Below are 25,000 nucleotides of genomic sequence, written 5' to 3'. Positions count from 1 at the left end.
TGACATTGTGCTTTTGAACCCAGTCGTGTTTTCTGCGCTACCTGCATTATCCAGCTTAGGCCAGAGTTCCAAGACAAGGCAATCAATATTTTCAAGATTTATCATCCTACCAGCGCCAAATAATTTTACTTTTGGTTTTCATGGTTATTCTATTCTCAGACGTCATGTCTGTAAATCTTAGCTCAATCATGTTGAGGTCACAGGATACTGAACATTTCTGTTAAACATCATAACTTAGAGTATTAATGATCATGTAACTAATAAACTATGCATATTTGGATTCAGAAGTCATCGTATGACCTCTGGTATATGACCTCTGGTGTATGACCTCTGGTGTATGACCTCTGGTGTATGACCTCTGGTGTATGACCTCTGGTGTATGACCTCTGGTGTATGACCTCTGGTTTATGACCTCTGGTGTATGGCCTCTGGTGTATGACCTCAGGTGTATGACCTCTGGTGTATGACCTCTGGTGTATGACCTCTGGTGTATGACCTCTGGTGTATGACCTCTGGTTTATGACCTCTGGTGTATGACCTCTGGTGTATGACCTCTGGTGTATGACCTCTGGTTTATGACCTCTGGTGTATGGCCTCTGGTGTATGACCTCAGGTGTATGACCTCTGGTGTATGACCTCTGGTGTATCATCTGACACGAACTATTAAACTAAAATCTATGATTTGTATATTTCCTACACGAAACTGCAATTAAGAACTTAGTGTATACACAATGTATACTTTTGTTACCATAAGGTCCAAAAAAATAAGTAGAATATGTTATTTGCTTGAGCATATACACAGATATTATTGTACTTTATTGTGGATAATACATCGGTATTCATTTTTAGTTAAATGCTTCTTTTTATTTCATATAACACCCGGTTAAAAGGTCAAACATTCAATGTCTCCCTCACTAGAAAGTGATCTGGCGTGATATTTTTACTTAGACTAAGACCGGGTTACGGTGGGCGATGATCCACGGAACCACTAATAAAAGATTCTTCCCTCTGGTAACTGGACAAGCAGCCCCCTCGCACTTTGTTACCCACTACATTGTAGTGTTATTCACTACATTGTGGTGCTATTCACTATATCGCGCTGTTACTATATTTCAGTAATGACTATACATAAGTGTTCACTATATCGTATATTTGTCCATGATATTTTAGTGATCAAAATATTTGCTCTGCTGTCAGTAATTCTTCCACGCTCTCATCCTCGTAACTTAATACTTGAGGTTAATGTCCAGCAGCCAACTGTTGGACTACTCCTGTATTAGTGTGTAATTTTATTGCAGTTTCATGCCGTAGTCTTCTCTTCAAATCCATATCAGCTTTTCCATTGTCAGTAAACATTATCACAGAGAAGACTATTCCTTTTGGTTTATCATATACGAATGTACCAGAAAGGGTGTGGGTCCTTAATATTCTTGAAATATTCTGCCTACTGCTTGCACCCGGCCTGATGCGGCCCCTCTCACCGTTAATGTGCCTTCTTTCACATAGTGTTTGAACCACTTAAATATTTCAGTCACCTCTGCTTATGCCTCCACCTTGTGGCTCAGTATCTGGTGCAGCACCGTCACAAAGGTCTTCTGACTATCTAAGAATGTATGATTTGAATTATAATACATTCATGCTTTTTCTTTTCCAAGATCCCGTCATGTGTTCGTATATTTTGGTCCAGTATCTCTGGCCTGTGACGGTTTACATTTTAACGTTGTTTATAGAAGTCTGACTGGAACCTACAAGCAAACATTTGTTTCCTCCTTCTCTCCTTGGTCTTGTCACTCGATTTCTCTTCTTTCTGTTTCACTTCACTTATCCTGTTCACCTCTTGTGTTCATCAACTTCAAGTTCTCTTTTACTGTAGATTATCTTTTCTTTGAATTATCTGAATCATTCTTAAGTTTATAGCACTGCGCTATGCAGTTGTGGTTTCCCATCCCACAACTATATGTTCCCTCGTCCAGTGTCCCTGAACCATCATGCCACCAAGTGCCTCATAACCATCATGTAACCCCAAGTGTCACGACCTTCAGTTTATTAGTGTCATCGTCTAGGACTAGGTGCTCTGGTCTAGGACCAGGCACCTAGACGATGATCTCCAGAAAAATCTTCAGGTAAACATCCGTGAAGCATCACTGATCATTCTCCAAGCTTATCCATTTCCTTGCCCCTCTGCCATCTTGTTTAACTTGCCATCTTGCACAACTGGTATAGATTTAATGCTCCGTCTTTCAGCGTAAACGACGTAAAAACCCTCAGTGAGCTCTACATGATGGCTGTTATGTTGACCTTCCAACTATTATGGCCCTGACTCACGAGATCGTAATGACGCGATTGCAAACAAACCATACCACGAGTGGGGATAGAACCCGCGATCAGAGAGTCATAAAACTCCAGATCGACGTGCTAACCACTGGGCCAGCTGGCTACAAACAAGATTCGTCCAACTAGGTTACGTGGGCAAGCATCTGTTGGCCTACCCCAGCTAGGTTTTTACACCCCATTTAATAATCAGAGGATTACTACAAACTTGTGTATCCTACTGATAATGATACTCTCACTGGTATTCAAGCAGTCGGCACTCTCACAAGAGTTATGAGTACCGTTGGTTACTGTAAATCTAGGGGTATTGCCTCATGTGTTGCAGACACACATTGGTAGATTATAAGCATGATTACCGCCTATTCCCAGGCGTTGTATGATCTCTACTGGCTCAGCAATATTACATACTATAGTATGGCACTGTTTTTCTCTGCTGCTGGGTATTGTTTACCTCCTTACTGAACCTATGAATCCTGACTGCTTTTCACTGGTACACTGATGCGTCTTCCCATGTTGCAGCCTTAGGCTAAAATTTTCATGGGACCGAGCTTCGGTTGGTCTGGTACTGAATAGCGTGGGCACCTGACCAGTTTTAAAATATCCCCTCTGGGTATGTCTGCCTATATTATATAATATATATATATATATATATATATATATATATATATATATATATATATATATATATATATGTATATATTATATATTATATATTATATAATATAGGGAGGTACCACCTCTAGAACTGTCTTGGGGACCCTCATCCTCAGAGAAAAGAATAAACTTGCTTCAGGGAAAACTCAAGGTTCTCTCTGAAGCTGTTTGAGAATTTTCTCCTACCACCCTCTATATTTCAAGTAGGTTTTATATATATATATATATATATATATATATATATATATATATATATATATATATATATATATATATATATATATATATATATAGATGTATATATATAGATGTTGAAAATAAGAAAAAGTTTTGGAGTGAGATTAACAAGTTAAGAAAGCCTAGAGAACAAATGGATTTGTCAGTTAAAAATAGGAGAGGAGAGTTATTAAATGGAGAGTTAGAGGTATTGGGAAGATGGAAGGAATATTTTGAGGAATTGTTAAATGTTGATGAAGATAGGGAAGCTGTGATTTCGTGTATAGGGCAAGGAGGAATAACATCTTGTAGGAGTGAGGAAGAGCCAGTTGTGAGTGTGGGGGAAGTTCGTGAGGCAGTAGGTAAAATGAAAGGGGGTAAGGCAGCCGGGATTGATGGGATAAAGATAGAAATGTTAAAAGCAGGTGGGGATATAGTTTTGGAGTGGTTGGTGCAATTATTTAATAAATGTATGGAAGAGGGTAAGGTACCTAGGGATTGGCAGAGAGCATGCATAGTTCCTTTGTATAAAGGCAAAGGGGATAAAAGAGAGTGCAAAAATTATAGGGGGATAAGTCTGTTGAGTGTACCTGGTAAAGTGTATGGTAGAGTTATAATTGAAAGAATTAAGAGTAAGACGGAGAATAGGATAGCAGATGAACAAGGAGGCTTTAGGAAAGGTAGGGGGTGTGTGGACCAGGTGTTTACAGTGAAACATATAAGTGAACAGTATTTAGATAAGGCTAAAGAGGTCTTTGTGGCATTTATGGATTTGGAAAAGGCGTATGACAGGGTGGATAGGGGGGCAATGTGGCAGATGTTGCAAGTGTATGGTGTAGGAGGTAGGTTACTGAAAGCAGTGAAGAGTTTTTACGAGGATAGTGAGGCTCAAGTTAGAGTATGTAGGAAAGAGGGAAATTTTTTCCCAGTAAAAGTAGGCCTTAGACAAGGATGTGTGATGTCACCGTGGTTGTTTAATATATTTATAGATGGGGTTGTAAGAGAAGTAAATGCGAGGGTTTTGGCAAGAGGCGTGGAGTTAAAAGATAAAGAATCACACACAAAGTGGGAGTTGTCACAGCTGCTCTTTGCTGATGACACTGTGCTCTTGGGAGATTCTGAAGAGAAGTTGCAGAGATTGGTGGATGAATTTGGTAGGGTGTGCAAAAGAAGAAAATTAAAGGTGAATACAGGAAAGAGTAAGGTTATGAGGATAACAAAAAGATTAGGTGATGAAAGATTGAATATCAGATTGGAGGGAGAGAGTATGGAGGAGGTGAACGTATTCAGATATTTGGGAGTGGACGTGTCAGCGGATGGGTCTATGAAAGATGAGGTGAATCATAGAATTGATGAGGGAAAAAGAGTGAGTGGTGCACTTAGGAGTCTGTGGAAACAAAGAACTTTGTCCTTGGAGGCAAAGAGGGGAATGTATGAGAGTATAGTTTTACCAACGCTCTTATATGGGTGTGAAGCGTGGGTGATGAATGTTGCAGCGAGGAGAAGGCTGGAGGCAGTGGAGATGTCATGTCTGAGGGCAATGTGTGGTGTGAATATAATGCAGAGAATTCGTAGTTTGGAAGTTAGGAGGAGGTGCGGGATTACCAAAACTGTTGTCCAGAGGGCTGAGGAAGGGTTGTTGAGGTGGTTCGGACATGTAGAGAGAATGGAGCGAAACAGAATGACTTCAAGAGTGTATCAGTCTGTAGTGGAAGGAAGGCGGGGTAGGGGTCGGCCTAGGAAGGGTTGGAGGGAGGGGGTAAAGGAGGTTTTGTGTGCGAGGGGCTTGGACTTCCAGCAGGCATGCGTGAGCGTGTTTGATAGGAGTGAATGGAGACAAATGGTTTTTAATACTTGACAGTGCTGTTGGAGTGTGAGCAAAGTAACATTTATGAAGGGATTCAGGGAAACAGGCCGGACTTGAGTCCTGGAGATGGGAAGTACAGCTGATGGAGTGAATGATGGTGAAAGTTTTTCTTTTTCGGGCCACCCTGCCTATTGATAATAATAATATATATATATATATATATATATATATATATATATATATATATATATAGATATATATATATATATATATATATATATAGATAATCCGCATCTTTCGGCTGTGAGCCAAAGGTTCAAACATTTGACTTACGAACCACTCGTGTTGTTATCAGTTAATCTATGAAGTGGTCAAGGGGATTATGTTTCCCAGTACCCAGTCTCAGGCCAAGCCTCTTAGGTTGAACAAGAAATACATGATTAAGAACTGCTATGAAGTACATAGAAAAGTGTATACAGAATGTGAGTAGAAATCTAAAAAGACTTACCTGTCATCTTACATGTTCATAAGACAACAAGAAAAGATCAGTAATCCTACCCCGGGTGCAACAAATTTAGCAGGCTTCCATTTCACACTCATTTTACAGGACTGTAGTACCCTCCCTAGATGACTGCTGCCTACCAACGTAACATTTTTTCTCATGCTATTTTCATAGTTTATATATCTTCCTTGCTCACTGTTTCTATCTTGTTAAGCTAGCCATCTCTCTAACTTAGCATTGCACTGACTGATCCACTTACACTATACAACAAAACCGATACGAGAAACAGCTTATGTAAATAACAATAATATTATATAATAGTATTAAATACATACCGTGAATACATTGGCTAATCAGATGACCTCATGAATCAACTATATAAAGTCTTCGGAAAATCGTTGCCATGAGCCGGGGGGAATATGAGTCGTCATGTTCAAGTGATAATGACTAATACAGACAAAAAAAAAAGTAAACTTTTTGCTTTGTCCATCAAGAGGTATTTACCAAAATCTTTGAAGCGGATCTGAAATGAAAAGAATTTTATTTTCGTCTATGTTATGAAGAATATCATCGAGAACCGACAAAAGAAATCAGGGATAATTTTATCATTAAGTTTCCTGTAATCAATGACTGGATGCTAAGCACCGTCCTTCCTGGGTACGTTAATAAATCTCTGAACACTGTACTAACAAGCTCTTCCTTAACGACTGAGACTGCAGCAATCTGTAAAAGAGTATAAATAGTCTTTTATAATGTCCAAGGGAATACGATTGAAAAACCGAGTCAGTCCCATAGCTTTATCTTAGAATTATTAATTAGAATTATTTAAAACCTCAAGTAGGCTAGAGATTTCATTAGGAAAACCTGTACGTACTGTATGAGCAATGTCATCATCTGCCACCGTTCGTAGCGATTGGCCTTTGTAGGAGTTTCCTATAGAAAAACAGTACCAACTGGTCTGCAGAAACATCACCACCATATATCCTCACAGGAAAAAAAGATAGTGAACGAAATCTACGAATGAGGTGCTTTTTTTTCACAGTAACAAGCTGGTATGTGTTGTGATGTACAATATTCCTGAATCACTTTCAGATAAAACATATTTCAAGAATGTTGGACACACCATTGTTATTCCAGTAAACGAGTCTTCACAAAGACACCTTTCTGCTTGTGAAATGAAGATATGATTCGAATAGTCACTTTCCGACGAAGCATCCTCTGTGGTTTAATCATAATTTGAATCTTAAGAAGGAGAGTGATCGAGTCTAGGCTTGTAGGAGCGTTCACAAACGATGTGGTACGAAGTCACAATAATTTACGAGATTTCATGATACCAGTGTCTGATCGCGTCAATATGCTAACCTTAAACCACGGCTTCAAAATTTTTTTAGTCCTCTGCAGAATTCGAAACAATAACAAATTGTTTCTCTGAGTAACATACTCCATTGTAACTCACAGTCATCTCAGGAAATGGAAGGATGCAAAACTGGTTATAAAACAATCTGAGCTTCGTATGAGGTTGGACGCTTCTCTCATATCAGTCACAGATATTATCACCTAAAATAGAGAAAGCTTCAACATCTCAGAGGTATTAGCAAGATCCTGCAACACTAATTGCTTTATATAATACTTTTAAACCTTGTTAAGCCACGGATCTCACCCTTTGTCATTTGCTATTGCACCTCACTTTCTTGTTGCATATACACTCACTGTGTATATTCACAGTGAGTGTATATGCAAATATACAATCACAGTCACCCAAACATTGTAAACGTATCATTACCTACAGTGACTCTTCCATATTGGACGTTAAACTCCATTGACAAACATGCACACATTTATCCTCCAAATATGAGAGATTTCTTTCGTCTTTCTGGGCTTCTACAATGATTATTGCTTGTTGTGTTGTTAGGTGTGGTAATCGGAAAGAACTGAATTATTATTATTATTATAATCAAGGGGAAGCGCTAAACCCGGAGGATTATACAGCGCCTGGGGGGGGATGTGGAAGGCATTCAGGCTTAATTCGGGGAACTGGAGCACAGATCCAATTTCCTAAATCAAGAGCCCCTCACCAACATCAAGGAACCTTCCTTGAGGGGGAAAAGAACTGAAGAAAAGTGATATAGATGGATTCCTGCTGTGAGGCGGAAAGGCTAGTAGGAATCAGCAGATTCATTCTCTTCAAGGGCGGTGCTTAGATGCTGATGAAAGGCTCTTCAAGGGCGGTGCTTAGATGCTGATGAAAGGCTCTTCAAGGACGGTGCTTAGATGCTGATGAAAGGCTCTTCAAGGACGGTGCTTAGATGCTGATGAAGGGCTCTTCAAGGACGGTGCTTAGATGCTGATGAAGGGCTCTTCATTTAAGGTAGGCGAGATACGGGGAGATCATCCTTCACATCAGTTGACAGACAGATGGGTACTTGACTTTGTAAACATTTACAATTAGGAGATGCTTGGGGCAGCCTCAGGTAGCTTGAGTGAGGCGGTGAGCCCACACTTGATGAAAGACATATTAAACACAGACAGGCCTTTTATTAACTACGACGTTTCACCTATAAGAGGCTTTTTTAATCTAGTATTTGATAAAGCTTCTTCTTGGTGAAACATCGTATTTAATAAAGGGTTTCCTTTTGCTGTACGTGTTTTATTTTTTTTCTACCAGCCCCAGGTAGACACGCGTAGACTTGTTGCTCATTCCTACCAAGACTTTTGTAGGCTGTCGCATCCTTTCCAGTGTTCGGAGAGAGAGTGTCTACTACATCATAACATAAATCATGACGTGGTAGTATATCAATAAAGTTCATGTCCACCCAAAATGGCTTACCAATGCAGATTAGCTGATTTTGTCATATGACTGAAAACCTGAATAGCCATGCAATGGAAAACACTTGTCCTACAATATTAACTATAGCTCCTGTATCAAGAAAAAGCTGCATAGGTTTTTCATACAAGGTAGCTTGTGACAATGGACCCAACAACGCATTATTTTAATACTGAAAACATGGTCATTCTGGGTAACAGTAATAATTTCTACTTGCATACAGACGACGACATTTTGCATTATTATTATTATTATTATTATTATTATTGTAATAATAATCAAGGGGAAGTACTAAACCCGTAGGATTATACAGCGCTTGTGGGGGGATGTGGAAGGTATTCAGGCTTAATTCAGGGAACTGGAGCATAGATCCAATTCCCTAGATCAAGAGCCCCTCGACAGCATCAAGGAACCTTCCTTGATGGGACGGCATTCTGCAAGGTCGGTAAATTCTGGGAAATGATAAGGAATGGAATATAAGGAAGGAATATAACAATATCAAAAACAAATTCTGATCACAATCTGATCGAAGTCCAGACCTGCATGCACAGGAGTCCTGATCGGCAAGATGCATAGTTATGAGGGTACCTTTACCAAATTCAACTTCAACAGCAAGAACATCATCTGGGATCAGGTAAACTATGCCCTAAATGAAACATGCTGGGAGTATATCTTAAATTACATGGACCCTAACCAATGCCTCGAAAAGATCACCCTCCTGGTAGCTGAAGTATGTTCAAGGTATATTCCTATAAGACAAAAGAAAAGAAGAAGTAAACTGGAGAGAGACGCTCCCTCTACAGGAGAAGACGAAGAATCACTGAACTCCTCAAGAATGCCAGATTATCTGATACACGGAAGGAAGTGCTAACTAGGGAAGTGGAAAATATTGAGCTGAAGTTAAAGGACTCATACAGGATCCAGGAGAGACAAGAGGAGCTAAAAGCGATTAATGAAATTGAAAGAAATTCGAAATATTTCTTTTCATATGCCAAAAACAAGTCAAAAACCACTTCTAGTATAGGGCCTCTACTCAGACAAGACGGATCCTACACAGACGACAACAAAGAAATGAGCGACATACTGAAATTACAGTATGACTCAGTGTTCAGCGAGCCACTAACCAGTTTAAAGATAGACGATCCAAAAAAAAAAAATTCATGAGCCTCAAAACCCTGCCAATGTAGGCCAGATTTATGACATAACGTTAGCTCCACTAGACTTTGAGAAAGCCATCGACGACATGCCCATGCACTCAGCCCCAGGCCCAGACTCGTGGAACTCGGTGTTCATAAAAAACTGCAAGAAACCCCTCTCAGGGGCCCTAAGTACGTTATGGAGAGGGAGCTTAGACACAGGCGAGATTCCATAGTCACTAAAAACAACAGATATAGCCCCACTCCATAAAGGTGGCAGCAAAGCAGTAGCTAAGAACTATAGACCAATAGCTTTAACGTCCCACATCATAAAAATCTTTGAAAGAGTTCTAAGAAGCAGAATAGCAAACCACCTGGACTCCCAAAAATTGCACAACCCAGGGCAACATCGTTTCAGAGCAGGTCGCTCCTGCCTTTCGCAACTGCTTGACCACTATGATATGGTCCTAGATGCACTGAAAAACAAACAGAATGCGGATGTAGTATACACAGACTTTGCAAAAGCCTTTGACAAGTGCGACCATGGTGTAATAGCACACAAAATGCGTGCTAAAGGGATAACCGACAAAGCAGGCATATGTCTTCAACTTTCTAACCAATCGCACACAATGAGTAGTGGTAAACAGAGTTAAACCAGATGCTGCCATAGTGAAGAGCTCTGTCCCACAAGGCACAGTACTCGCACCTATCTTGTTCCTTATTCTCATATCAGACATAGACAGAGATGTAAACCACAGCACTGTATCATCTTTTGCAGACGATACTAGGATCTGCATGAGAGTGTCATCCATTGAAGACACGGCAAAGCTCCAAGATATAAACCAAGTTTTCCAATGGGCAACAGAGAACAATATGTTCAATGAAGACAAATTCCAACTACTCCGTTATGGAAAACTGGAGGAAATAAAAACTAGAACTGAGTATACTACAAACTCCAATCACACAATAGAGCGGAAAAGTAATGTGAAGGACCTGGGTGTTGTAATGTCCGAAGACCTCACCTTCAAGGACCACAACAATGCCACTATCACATCTGCTAGGAAATTGATAGGATGGATAATGAGAACATTCAAGACAAGAGATGCTAAGCCAATGATGATCCTTTTTAAATCACTTATTCTTTCTAGGCTGGAATACTGCTGTACATTAACATCCCCATTCAAGGCAGGTGAAACTGCAGAGCTAGAGAATATACAGAGAACGTTTACTGCACGTATAAGTTCCATCAAACACCTTAACTACTGGGAGCGCCTTGAAGCACTTGACTTGTACTCACTAGAGCGCAGGCGAGAGAGGTATATCATAATTTACACCTGGAAGATTCTGGAGGGACTAGTCCCTAATATGCACACAACAATCACTCCATACGAAAGCAAAAGACTTGGCAGGCGATGCAACATACGCCCCGTCACTGGTACACTAAGAAAAAACACAATAAGTGTCCGGGGCCCAAGACTGTTCAACAGCCTCCCACCATCATTAAGGGGCATTACGGGAAGACCCCTGGTTGTCTTCAAGAGGGAGCTGGACAGATACCTAAAGACGGTGCCGGATCAGCCGCGCTGTGGTTCGTACGTTGGATTACGTGCGGCCAGCAGTAACAGCCTCGTTGATCAGGCCCTGATCCACCTGGAGGCCTGGTCGTGGACCGGGCCGCGGGGGTGTTGATCCCCGGAATGCCCTCCAGGTAGCCTCCAGGTAACATCGCCATCAGTAGCAGAGCTGTCTCGCTTATCTGTACACACATCTTTGTTCAAAGGGTCGAACGTAATGTGGAAATAACATTAGAACGAAGTATTAGTATATAAGTGGTTTACAAAACCGACGAGTTGATGAATGAGACACCTGTGAAATACTTGGGTATCTTGACCGTGCAAACGTTTCGACAGTCAGTGGCTTCGTCAATCTCCAGTCAGTGGCTTCGTCAGTCGCCAGCCAGTGGCTTCGTCAGTCCAATATAGAGAAGAATGTTCTCTGTATTAGACTGATGAAGCCACTGACCTCATCAGATACCCACGTGTTGCATAAGTGTCTCATTCATCACAAGAACGTAGGAATACTGCAGTAGACCTACTGATACACGGTCAAACCGTGGAAAAAACAGACAAATGCAGTATAATTTAATCCTTTATTGAGAACGTTTTGCAAACACAGTGGACTTTATCAAATCACAAACAGATCTACCTGGCGAGATGGTCTGATTTGGTAAGGTTTGTCAGAAAACAGGACAAGTGTTTCCTGACACAGGTCTTAGTCAGATGATGACCCGTAGCTGGAGCTTTTGGTCATCTGACCAAGGCCTTCCGCTGGCTTACCGGTCCACCCCTTTAAAAAATTATGGTCATATTTATAACCATTTTTTTTAGGTAACTGGCGAGAGAGGATGTGCGTATATATATATATATATATATACGGAGCGTGAAGTGACGTGAAGAATCAGGTGAGGAATGTTGAAGTTTACTTCTTGGGTAGACAGGTCGGACTACCCAAGAAGTCAACTTCAACATTCCTCACATGACTCTACGTCACTACAGTCCCTATATATATACACATTCTCATTCCAGGTAGATCTGTTTGTGGCTTGATAAAGCCCACTTTTTGGCGAAACGTTGTCAATAAATGATCGCATTATTCTACATTTTTGTCTTTTTCTTTTCCCCATCTTGTCGGTATTTTATACCATTTCTCTTCATGGTAAAAGCATGTTGAATTTCGTTTAATCAAATTATATCTTTCAAGATAGCTTCAAATTTTATCAGCCATTACTGATTCTCTGAGGAGTCACTACCGCTGTGAACTTGTTACATACCCTGATCTTTTTCCTAGCCCTTGCTGAGGGTGGGAATGAGGGTAGGCGAATAATGGAGTGAGTAGGTGTGAGGCTTGGATGACTATGCTTGTGGTGAGAAGAAGTAAACTAGCTGGATGTTTTGACAGTGTTGATAGGGTATATGACAGTTTATTTAATGAAGGTTTATCAATCTTTTCAATCGAGTAACTTCTGGTTTAAAAACATAGCTCGAAATGTGCATCCCAGGCTTCATAAATAAATTCACCACTTCATACTCCCTGACCACAACGGCTATCAACACACTCAAAGGAAATATAAAAGTTATCATCTTCACAAATGTCTAGCACAATACATCAAACACACGAAGACACATCCCATTCATAAGATTTTTCGTACTTGTACCTGACGCCAACATTAAATATGTGCCTCAAACATTGTCACACAAACATGCTGAATTCCATTCGCAGTGAGTCTCACCAAAATATACATTTTTTATACATTTATTCACATCAAATGTTTTGTTTCCTAGTAAACTTGCATCCATCAAACAAATTTAACATTTCTCGCACACTACTGGCTAGGCTTCACTGTCATACCACCACAATCATGCACGTCCATACGCTCCTCCACACCCTCGATATTAATTCATATTCTCAGCCTCGCTTTTTCCCAGCAAAAATCTCACACCAGCCTCTCATTCATGAACACTCACGCCTGAAACTGCTTTACACTAAGCACAGCATAACCTCACACCTTCGTCTTTCGTTCATGACCAACTCCACCACCTACTCTGCCATTCATGGTGACTCGCACCTCATGCTCACCTTACACTACCTACAACACAGGACTAACACCTCCGTATCTCTCATTCATGAAGATTTATGCATACGTCTCATACATGAAGACTCGCACCTCTGTCTCATTCATGGATATTCACACCTCCGCCTCATGCATGAACTCATACCTTCGTCTCATTCATGAAGACTCATACATGTTTCCATATCATTCATAAAGACTCGTACCCCGTCTCCTTCATGAACTCATAGCCCGTCTTCTTTATAAGAACATAAGAAAAGAGGAACATTGCAGTAGGCCCGTTGGCCCATACTGGGCAGGTCCTTCACAATCCATCCCACTAACAGAATATTTGGCCAACCCATTTTCAGTGCAACCCAAGTAATAGGTTTTTATAAATCTATTTACTTACGTGCAAGTCCCACTCAAATCCAAGCCGTCTCTCACTCATGAAGACTGATACCCCGTCTCCTTCATGAGGACTCATACCCCGTCTCCTTCATGAAGGCTTATCCTTATCTCCATTAATATTCACATTTCACCTAATAAGGTAGCTGTACACGATTTTGGAGAAATGCTATCCTGGATGGAGGTATGGCTAACTGAAGATAACAGAGAGCTTCCATAAATAACTTCTGTGGTACTGATATACCATAGGAGTCATCGTTGGGTCCATAGTTGTTCATAAGCCACATAAGTTAGTTTAATGTTTAATATGTTTATTAATATGTTTATTATAAGCCACATTAGTGACATAAATGAGAGAATAAATGGTAACAGGTATGTTTGTCGTTGACAAAAAATAGGCCATCAAATAATCTTAGGACGAGACCAGGATACTACAAGATAATTTGGATATATTAATGAAGTAGTTTGAAGAGCAGCAGATGTAGTTTAATGGTGACAAATCTATGGTTCCACTCATGAGAAAGAAAATGAACACGGTATTTCTAAACTACCATACATAATGTAGATTTTTAACGAAATTGAATGCTGCGACCATGAAGACTCACTTTCTTCGAGCACCAAACACTACTCATCAGCAGCTCACGAACGTCGAGTCATCCACCCAACTGTCATTCATATACTACTCCTCACTGAGCCTTCAACCCACAATTTAACTTACCTGAGACTAAGTGCACATATCAACTACAAAGATGTATTTCAAAATATATAAGTTTTTGCGTGCCTGATGTCTCACCTATATGTTACTTACCTGTATGTGGGTGGATGGGTCTAGTCTCAGCTCTTGACCTTGACTTCGCTAGCCGCTGCTGGGTTCATTCTCTTGGATTTAAGAGCCTTATCAGATTTTCTTTTTAAAGCTATGTATGCATCCTGCCTCTACTACTCCACTTCCTTAGTACTGTAAGACTGAAGAAATACTTCCTAACATCAGTGACGCATCTGTGTGTTCAACTTCCAGCTTTGTCCTGGTAATCTCGTTTCCCGTCTCTCAATCTGCCCCTGCCAATTCCTCTCAAAATTTTGTACCTTATTATAAAACCTGTAATCATTCTTTTCTCTAATGTCATCAAGTTTAGCTCCCCTAATCTCTCCCCATGGGACATACCCTCTAGCCCTGGGACTAGTCTCGTTGGAAACCTCTGCTAAACTCGTGTCACATAGCACCTGGGAGATAATTTGATATGATCCAAGGAAGGGGTGGAAATACGACTTGTTGAATATATATATATATATATATATATATATATATATATATATATATATATATATATATATATATATATATATATATATATATATATATATATATATACGTATGTATATATTAGGAGTTTGTTTATGGATGAACCTGTTTATACCTGCTGGTCTGTTTACCTAAGTAATTCGCTCAGCCTAACCATTTATCTTTCCTTGGATCTGTGTGTATTCTTCCTTCCAGCCTACGGTATGTACACAGCAATAAATACCACAACTCTCCTGTGTGTTCAGAGCCTCTCAGGTCTCCCCAGCTCAAAACATAACCTTGATACCCGACGTGCCCATCTCCAGCCCCTGCAGGCGATTTACCAAATTCCTCGGCGAATTTCTCACAGTTATCAGGGAGAAAATGATCGTACACTTACCTCCTTCTGCGACTCTCCTCGGCTATCAGTCAATCCTTTGGTGAACGTCCAGTAAAATCCCCCGAGAGCAAGAGGGCACTACACTTTCACTAGCACCAACATGATTCCAACTGAGCGTAGATGGCAGCAGCAGCAGCAGCAGCAGCAGCAGCAGCAGCAGCAGCAGCAGCGGCCAAGGTGAGGGTGTCCGTCTGGCCCTGAAATCTGAGAACAGGTGAGATGTTTACATATGAGAAAATCAACTCTAATAACCGGATATATTTTAACATCTAAGGCGGTACAAAGATGAGCGAGTGAAGATGTGTATAATAAATGTCTCTAATAGATGCGATGACGGTATGTGATTCAGTCAGGTATCTAAATATAATATGCCCTGGGGGAGTGCCCAGTTCCCGTTTTCTTAACAAATAACTTGTAGAAAATGGCTGAATGTACTTTAAAGATAAACTATCTTTTTTTCTTTTTGCAGTTGTGAGACTTGCTGACAGTGCATTACATTAATATAGTCAATATATGATATTTGTTACTGCGCATCGTTTAAGTTAAACAAGTTACCGTCAACATGTACTTTACTCCCGGATTGTGTTTTTTATGTGAATTCTCTATTAAGTGCGTTGTGAAATCCATTTACACAAGTTTATTTCAACATGATATATTGTTTATACAGAAATGAGTGATACTTGAGTGCATGTTGAAAGCTCATGGTTATGCAGAGCATTTCGGGCAGCTGAAGCCTAACTTAAGTTTGGAAAAATCCTTGAACTAAGATTGCAGCAACTTAAATATAGCATTCAATTCAATTCTATTCAAGTTTATTCTCTATAATGGTTACAATGTGGGGTTTACAGGTTTTTGGGTATTTTGTGGTTTACATGTTATAAAATACTAATTACAGAGGGAGCATTTCGAGCAGACTTAGTGTGGAAAATACTGTATATATTTTCCGGAAATACGGTAATTTATAGGTAAATAGATGCCCTATATTGTATTTTTAAAAGAAGTATTTTATCAAAAATGGGAAACCTGCGGCTGGGGAGGTCAGTCGCCATTGTTAATTTGAATTGGATACAACGTTAGTGTAATGGGAAGGAATTTTCGTGCTCTAGAGGTTAAAATTGGGCTGACACCTCTCAAATAGGAGGCGAAATTGTTGGATGTGCATTCCTGCATAACTTGAGATATCAGGCGACTGGACAAGACAGCTCCAGGAACCTCAGATAAGTCTGTTATGTTATAACTCTGGCCAGTTGTTATTTTCATGTATAGACAGGTTTTCTGAGTATGATACACCTTGATTTCCAGTCAAATTGGTGAATGTTATGATTAAGATATATTCTCCTTCTGTTATATAAATGTGTATTTATATATATATTTTTAATTTAATATAGTCCACAAATTTATATATTTACCAGCATTCCTGGTAATGTATATTTCATTTATGATTAATAGGTCCAGAGCAACTTGTGGATATGACAGTGGTAGGTATCGAAGGGGGACATTTTTTGCGACCTAGGTGTCCCAAATTCTTACTTGTCTAACTGATAAATAATAATTATCTTTGTTCATTTACTGTTATGTATATAATGATACATTCAGCTAAATGCAATTTTCCACACTTAGATTAATTCTTAACATTAAGTCCTTACAGATTATAGTATTAAATAAAGGCTAAGTGACTACATCATAATTTTGAGTTTAGCAATGTGAATGCTTTTGTTTTGGCACAATACAAGGTGTCTATATTTGAGTAACATAGGCAAACTTATGACTAGTTTGGATTTATTATTTTAAGATTAAGATTAGTATTTCTGAGTTTATAGTCAGTGGGTGAGTGAGTGTAATTTTGAACCACCAGGTGGTTATCATGTAGTTAGTTGTCGGGGTGATGCTCTGTATATTCATGCGAGAGATTTTATCCACCTAATTGGTTTTCATAAGGCTGAGAAAGTTGTATCAAGCAGGTCTATGGTTGACTGAAATATAACTGAGTCAAGTTTCATAAAAAAATAGTATTGATTTTAATATGAATAATAATTTAGGGTTATATAAATCAGATTCCTTTATAATTAATAAAATCTTGAAGAATATAAGCTGTGAGTGATAGGTTCTTGACATTCCCACCCGCATCATACTGGGACAGGTGTAGTGTCTTAGGTGACGTCTCAGCCTTATAAGCTTTCTACTGTCTTATTTTACATGTCCTTAATAATGTGAGAAATCCTGAAAGCGCTTGAATATTCACTGTTTTCACAGTGGTTGTTTTGCATACTGTGATATCACCTGTTTACTACAATATATATATATATATATATATATATATATATATATATATATATATATATATATATATATATATATATATATATATATATATATATATAAATATATATATATATATATATATATAACCTAGAAAAAGACTTATTTTAATGTAGCTTAACTGACATTTTTACGGCTAATCTACGTTAGGTCGGGTTGGGTTAGGGAGGGTTACGATGCTAGATTTATTTCTGCAGTATACAGATGTTTACCTGGAGTTTACCTGGAGAGAGTTCCGGGGGTCAACGCCCCCGCGGCCCGGTCTGTGACCAGGCCTCCTGGTGGATCAGAGCCTGATCAACCAGGCTGTTGCTGCTGGCTGCACGCAAACCAACGTACGAGCCACAGCCCGGCTGATCAGGAACTGACTTTAGGTGCTTGTCCAGTGCCAGCTTGAAGACTGCCAGGGGTCTGTTGGTAATCCCCCTTATGTGTGCTGGGAGGCAGTTGAACAGTCTCGGGCCCCTGACACTTATTGTATGGTCTCTTAACGTGCTAGTGACACCCCTGCTTTTCATTGGGGGGATGGTGCACATGGTTTACATTCAATAAAATATTGTTATGCACTAAAGAAAGCCACTAGCATTGTGGAAAATTGCATTTATCTGAATGTAACTCATTATGTACATAACAGTAAATGATAACAAAGATAATTATTATTTATCAGTTACATAGACAAGTAGGAATTTGGGACACCTAAGTCGCAAAAATGTCCCCCTTCGATACCTACCACTGTCTTATCCAGAAGTTGCTCTAGACCTATGAATTACAAATGAAAGATACATCACCAGGAATTCTGGTAAATATATAAACTTGTGGACTGTATATTAAATTAATAAAGAATTATATATATACAATTTACATAACAGAAGGAGAATATCTTAATATCACTCACCAATTTGACTGGAGATTAATGTGTATCATACTCAGAAAACCTCACTGTCTAAATTTATGAAAATACTGGCCAGAATTATAACACAAATCTAAATAGCTTATCTGAGGTTCCTGGAGCTGTCTTGTCCAGTCGCCTGATATCTCAAGTTATGCAGGAATGCACATCCAACAATTTCGTCTCCTATTTGAGAGGTGTCAGCTCAATTTTACCTCTAGAGCACGAAAATTCTTCTCAATATTCACTAAAGTTTGTGTCCAATTCAAACAACAATGGCGAGTCCCTTCTGCGCAGGCGCAGGCTTCCCATTTTTATAACAAATTTTATTAAATACAGTATGGCCATCTATTTACATATAACTACTGTATTTCTGGAAAATATATACAGTATTTTCCACAAGCATGTTGTATTTAATATATAACTGTTTCTATTGCTCAAAATCACTTAATAAAAAAGTGCATAATACATAATATTTTGCTTATCATCTAAATAACAGTTTGAACAAATAACTATTTCTGTGGGAAATACTGTATATTTTCCGAAAATACAGTGTATTTTGTATGTAAATTAGTGAAATACATTGTAGTTAATAAAAATTAATTTGTAAATAGAAAAATAAACCAACGATGGTGGGTTAGCGTCACTGGGGAGAGACGCCATTGTTTTGAACTGGGCAAAAGGCACGCTAGTGAAGTGTGATAAATTTCGTCGCTCTGGAGGTTAAATTGTGGTTGAAACCTCCCAAATAGGAGCAGAAGTTGTTGGAATTGCAGTCCTGCATAACTTGAGAAGGCGAGTGGACAGGACACCCAGGGAACCCCAGCTAAATCATGTCTATATATGTTGAAATTCTGGCCGGTATTTTCTTCATATTTTAGGCAGGGGTTTGTGTATGACACCAAGTAATCTCCAGACTAATTGGTGAGTGGTAATAAGATAAATTCGCCTTCAATGTATATGTATTCATTTTTTAAATTTAATATACAGTCCACATATTTATATTAGTGTTTTACCAGAATTCCTGGTGATGTATATTTCATTTGAAATTAATAAAGGTCCAGAGTGACTTGTGGAGATAAAAAGAGTGGAGTAGGTATCGAAGGAGAACATTTTTTGCGACCTAGTTGTCCTAAAATTCCTACATGTCTCTGTAACCTTGATAAAGAATAATTATCTTTGTTACCATTTACTGGTATGTATCTTACGATGTTCATCCAGATATTTTAAATTTTTCATAATTTCTCTCATGGAATGGATAACATAGTTGTTATTTATAATATACAGCATTCATGAAGTTGTGTTCCGGTTAGGGAAAAAAAAACAAATAAGTTTAGTGTATGCCTGTGGAAAGTGAGTTTAAACACCTCTCTGCCTCCCTTAGTGTCTACTGACACTGAGGGAGGCAGAGAGGTGTGCAGGAAAATCTCGTATCCAAGCTGGTTTCACTTCTCGTTTGTACCACCTCTTCTCAGTTCTTACACTGAAATAGTTTTTCCAACGTTTCTGTAACTTGAGTTAGGTATCCAGCTGTGTGGTCAGTATGTAGGCTACTGTATTCTCATTATTCATCTGTTGAACCTGTAATTTTATAACACACCTTCATACGGACATGCATACCGAGTTGTATACCTGGATACCCTCCAGGTATCCAAGTATATTGTACATGTCATAAATAACTCGTATGAATTGTATAATTTGAACAAAAAAATCACTACCCGCCTTTCTAAAATTAATTTTTTTGCATATAATTTATAATGTAATGAATATAAACTGTTCTCTTTAACATGCAATTCCATGAAGCTTAATTAAAAATGACGCATTGTGTAGGTTACTTTGAAAACTGTGCCACTCTCATTAAACTTAAAACTGACAGTATATATTTTTTATAATAAAAAATATATAATTTTTATAAGTCTATTAGGGTGGAACACATAATGGTTTGGAGGAAACTGTATCTTCTCCGTTGTATATTATGCTTACGGAAAGTGATAAACCCGTAAGTCACAACGCTGAGGCGATAATCATTTTCATTAAGGGAGGTTCCTTGATGCTGCTTGGCTTTGTCCTCTCCTTTCCTGGATCGAAACAAATTTCCTTCTTTTACCCAAGCGCTATGGGTCTGGCACTTCCCCCTAAATGTAATAACAATGGAAGGTAATCAGGTTCTATCCGAAAAAGAATAGGTTTCAATTCATTAGATCCAAAGCCCTTCACTAGAATGAAAGAACCCCCTCTGAATGGTACTCATACAGTGTATTTTTGTTTTTATCAAATTTTTGCATGATGACGTCCTCGTTATTTACGATCAGTTCTGAGAATGATATGAGTTTAAAATTGCAATCCTCGTGTAAAAGTAACTCCAGCCTTTCTGGAAGGTAATATTTATAACTACCGTAGCTACGGATACCATAGAGGAATGCTTGACGAAGTCCTAATCGCCCTTTCGAAGATTCCCAGGTCAGACTGCCAGATTTCATCACCTAATGTATGTAATCAATCATGTGCAATGGAATGTGATAAGAAATAAATTATGTGTATATATACTGATTTATATTTCTTGTTCATAAACTGCTACTCTCAGTGCACATACACTGAGGTAAATACATCGTTATGCGTATATTATTATAAGAACATAAGAAAGAAGGAACACTGCAACAGGCCTACTGACCCATGCGGAGCAGGTCCATGTCCCCTCCCCCGGATAAGCCCTATGACTTCCCCCGGATTAGCCCAATGACCCACCCAGTCAAGGATGGAGCACTGCACCAGACCCAGCAGCACAAGCTAGTCAGGTCCAACTCACACCCACTCATGTATTTATCTAACCTATTTTTAAAACTACACTACGTTTTAGCCTCAATAACTGTACTCGGGAGTTTGTTCCACTCATCCACAACTCTATTACCAAACCAGTGCTTTCCTATATCCTTCCTGAATCTGAATTTTTCCAACTTGAAACCATTGCTGCGAGACCTGTCTTGGCTGGAAATTTTCAGCACGCTATTTACATCCCCTTTGTTTATTCCTGTTTTCCATTTATACACCTCGATCATATCCCCCCTAATTCTACGCCTTTCGAGAGAGTGCAGATTCAGGGCCCTCAGTCTATCCTCATAGGGAAGATTTCTGATGCATGGGATAAATTTTGTCATCCTCCTCTGGACGTTTTCCAGAGCATTTATATCCATTCTGTAATACGGTGGCCAGAACTGAGCAGCATAGTCTAAATGAGGCCTAACCAAGGATATATAGAGTTAAAGAACAACCTGAAGACTTCTATTATTTATACTTCTAGATATGAAGCCAAGAATTCTGTTAGCTTTATTGCGAACACTAATGCACTGTTGTCTTGATTTTAGATTACTGCTAACCGGAACTCCTAAATCCTTTTCGCAATCAGTAGTATTAAGATCTACATTATTTAGTTTATATGTGGCATGGTTATTTAACTGTCCTACATTTAGAACTTTGCATTTGTCAATATTAAACTGCATCTGCCTCTTCTCCGACCATTGCATCAGTCTATTCAAATCATCTTGGAGTGCTCTAGTGTCCTCATTAGAATGAATTGGACGGCCTGTTTTGGTGTCATCAGCAAATTTGCTTATGTTGCTATTTATTCCCTCATCTATGTCGTTTATGTAAATTGTGAACAACAACGGGCCCAACACTGACCCCTGAGGAACACCGCTTGTGACGTGCCCCCATTCTGATTTCTCCCCATTTATGCAAACTGGTGCCTATTTGTCAGCCATGCCTCTACCCAGGAAAAAATTTCTCCTCCTATTCCGTGTGCCTTAAGTTTCCTCAATAGCCTCTGATGTGGAACTCTATCGAAAGCTTTACTGAAGTCCCTATACACAATATCATATTCATTACCATGATCTACCTCCTCAAACACCTTAGTGAAAAAAGTTAGTAAATTCGTAAGACAAGAACGCCCCTTTGTAAAACCGTGTTGAGATTCATTAATCAATCTGTGCCTATCAAGATGGCTACGAATTGCTTCGGCAATTATTGATTCCATAAATTTTCCCACTATGGAGGTAAGGCTTATTGGTCTATAGTTCAAGGCCAAGGACCTGTCACCTGCCTTGTAAATAGGTATTACATTTGCCATTTTCCACTTATCAGGCACTATGCCAGTTTGTAGTGGTATGTTAAAAAGATTAGCCAAAGGTATGTTAAGTTCCTCTTTACATTCCTTTAACACCCTTGCAAACAGTTCATCAGGACCTGGGGATTTGTTAGGTTTTAGTTTCTCTATTTGTCTGAGGACCATGTCACTAGTTACCGCAATCGTACATAGTTTATTATCGTCCTGTTCTACATAATCTATTATTTCAGGAATATCGCTAGTATTTTCCTGGGTGAAAACTGAGAGGAAGTAGGTACTGAGAATTTCACACATATCCTTATCACTGTCAGTGATCTGACCAGAGTTACTCTTAAGTGTATACCTGAAAGAACCCTTTTGGGTTAGTCTTTGAATCCCTTGCGACCTTAGCCTCATAATCCCTTTTTGCTTTTCTTATTCCTTTCTTTATTTCTCTCTTTAATTGAATATATTGATTTCTTAACTGCCCATCCCCTCTGCTGATACGCCTATATATGCCTCTCTTTTGACCAATGAGATGTTTTAATCTATTGTTCATCCATTTGGGATCATTTTTGTTAGATCTAATTTCCCTACTCGGGACAAAAGTTGTCTGGGCAGCTAGAACTATGCTCTGAAAAACGTCATATTGGCAACCAAGATCACCTACCTGACCCATAGTCAGGACATCCCAATTTAGCCCACCCAGGTAATTTTTCAGTCCCATGAAGTCGGCCAAGCGAAAATCTGGGACAGATTTGATTGCAGTTATCTGGGTAATTCCATGATATATTGAAACAGTGATTTGTGATCACTTTCCCCAAGCTCATCATTAACCTCAAGATTATTAATTAGTGAATCTTTGTTGGCAAGAACCAAGTCAAGCAGATTGTTTCCTCTAGTTGGTTCTGTCACAACCTGTACTAAAAAGCAATCCTGAACCGTATCAAGAAAGCCACTAGACTCAAGATTTCCTGTCGTATTGTTCCAATCAATTTGTCTAAAGTTAAACTCTCCCATTATCCCAACATTTTCATATCTAGATGCCTTATGAATTTCGTCCCGTAACAGCTTACTGCACTCCCTATCAAGGTTTGGGGACCTATAAATCACACCCAATTTAATTTGTCACGTCCCTCGAGAAACTGTAGCCAAACAGATTCTGTGTTCGATGTTTCTAATCTTATATCATGTCTAAGACAGCAATTTAAATTTTCTCTGACATACATCGCCACTTCACCACCCTTCCTGTTGACCCTATCAGTGTGGAATAGTTTATAACCCTGTATGTTGCATTCAGAAGGCATTTCTCTATCTTTCAGGTTGAACCAGGTCTCTGTTATACCAATAATATCTATATTACCTGCACTTACACGTAATCTTAGCTCATCTATCTTATTTCTTAGACTCCTACTATTTGTATAGTAAACCTTAAGGGAGCTAGTCACTCGTTGCCCTCTACTATCTTTCTTTGTTTGTTGATCATTTGATTTGCCATTACTAGCAACTTTATTTTGAATATTGTCTTTTAAACATATCCCTGAGGTATCCCGGTAATAACTGCTGTTTTTAACCCTAATACTGCGGCCTGATTGTTTTCCACAAACACCCATACCTCTATAATCTATCAGTTTAAATTCCTAGACAAGTCATCAATTACCCTCTCAACTGAATTGGCTAATGCAACCACTCTATCCCCAGAGAGATGAACCCCATCCCTTGCATACATATGACGTTTGCCAAGGAATAGGTCCCAGTTATCAATGAATGGAATTGCAAGTTCCTTGCAGTACCTGTCTAGCCAGCGATTTATACCAATTGCCCTAGACATCCATTCATTGCCCACTCCCTTTCTAGGCAAGATGCTACATATGACTGGGATCCCTCCCTTAGACATTAACATCCAGCGCTACAGCATGGGGTCATACATCACTGCGGTGGTTTCCCTCAGCCTTGTATAAAGTGATTGATCCCTTCAAAAAACTTTTGTCGTAACGTCACAGTTTAGGGACTGGCCTCACTAGGCTGCTGGAGTTAGTCACCAATGGGAACCCAGGCTCAACAGCTAACTTTATTTTAATCAGGGGAAGCGTTAAACCTGTAGGGATCATAGTGTGCCTGGGGGATGGGAAGCTTTTACATTCTTTTAAGGAATGATTAGTTCGGTTCCTTGGATCAAGAGCTCTTCACTGGCATCAAGGCACTACCCTCGAAACCGTTAACTACAGGCGGCGATTTTCATTTGATTCACCCAGAAGCGATGAACCTGTTGTGGTCACAGCGCCTGGGGAACGGGAGGCATTCAAATCTGATCCAAAGACGGGGAGGTTAATTAAGTCCCGTTCCTCAGATCAAGAGCCCCTTATTGGCATCAAAGCACTTCTCTACCTCCCTTGAAGGGTACATGGGGCCAGGCTTCCCAGCCAGTCACACGACGAAGAAACAATGCTCTGACATTCATAAACACTGACCTACAATTTATTAAAATCACGGGGAGCGCTAAACCCGTAGGATTATACAGCTCAT

The 25,000-nt window shown here is 39.3% G+C and overlaps 1 protein-coding gene across 1 annotated transcript in view; it reads right to left on the bottom strand.

Annotated features, from left to right (window-relative positions):
- The window catches only part of FER (tyrosine-protein kinase Fer), a 605,512-nt gene extending 590,212 nt beyond the window's left edge, over nucleotides 1–15,300 (bottom strand). The window contains exon 1 of the mRNA XM_070082985.1: nucleotides 15,168–15,300. The gene's annotated coding sequence lies outside the window, so the exon portion shown is untranslated. The remainder of the gene's footprint in view (nucleotides 1–15,167) is intronic.
- Nucleotides 15,301–25,000: the final 9,700 nt, after the last annotated feature.

The sequence above is a fragment of the Cherax quadricarinatus genome, chromosome 1 (assembly GCF_038502225.1).
Source record: "Cherax quadricarinatus isolate ZL_2023a chromosome 1, ASM3850222v1, whole genome shotgun sequence".
Classification (NCBI taxonomy): domain Eukaryota; kingdom Metazoa; phylum Arthropoda; class Malacostraca; order Decapoda; family Parastacidae; genus Cherax; species Cherax quadricarinatus.
This window is presented reverse-complemented; position numbering and strand designations above follow the sequence as displayed.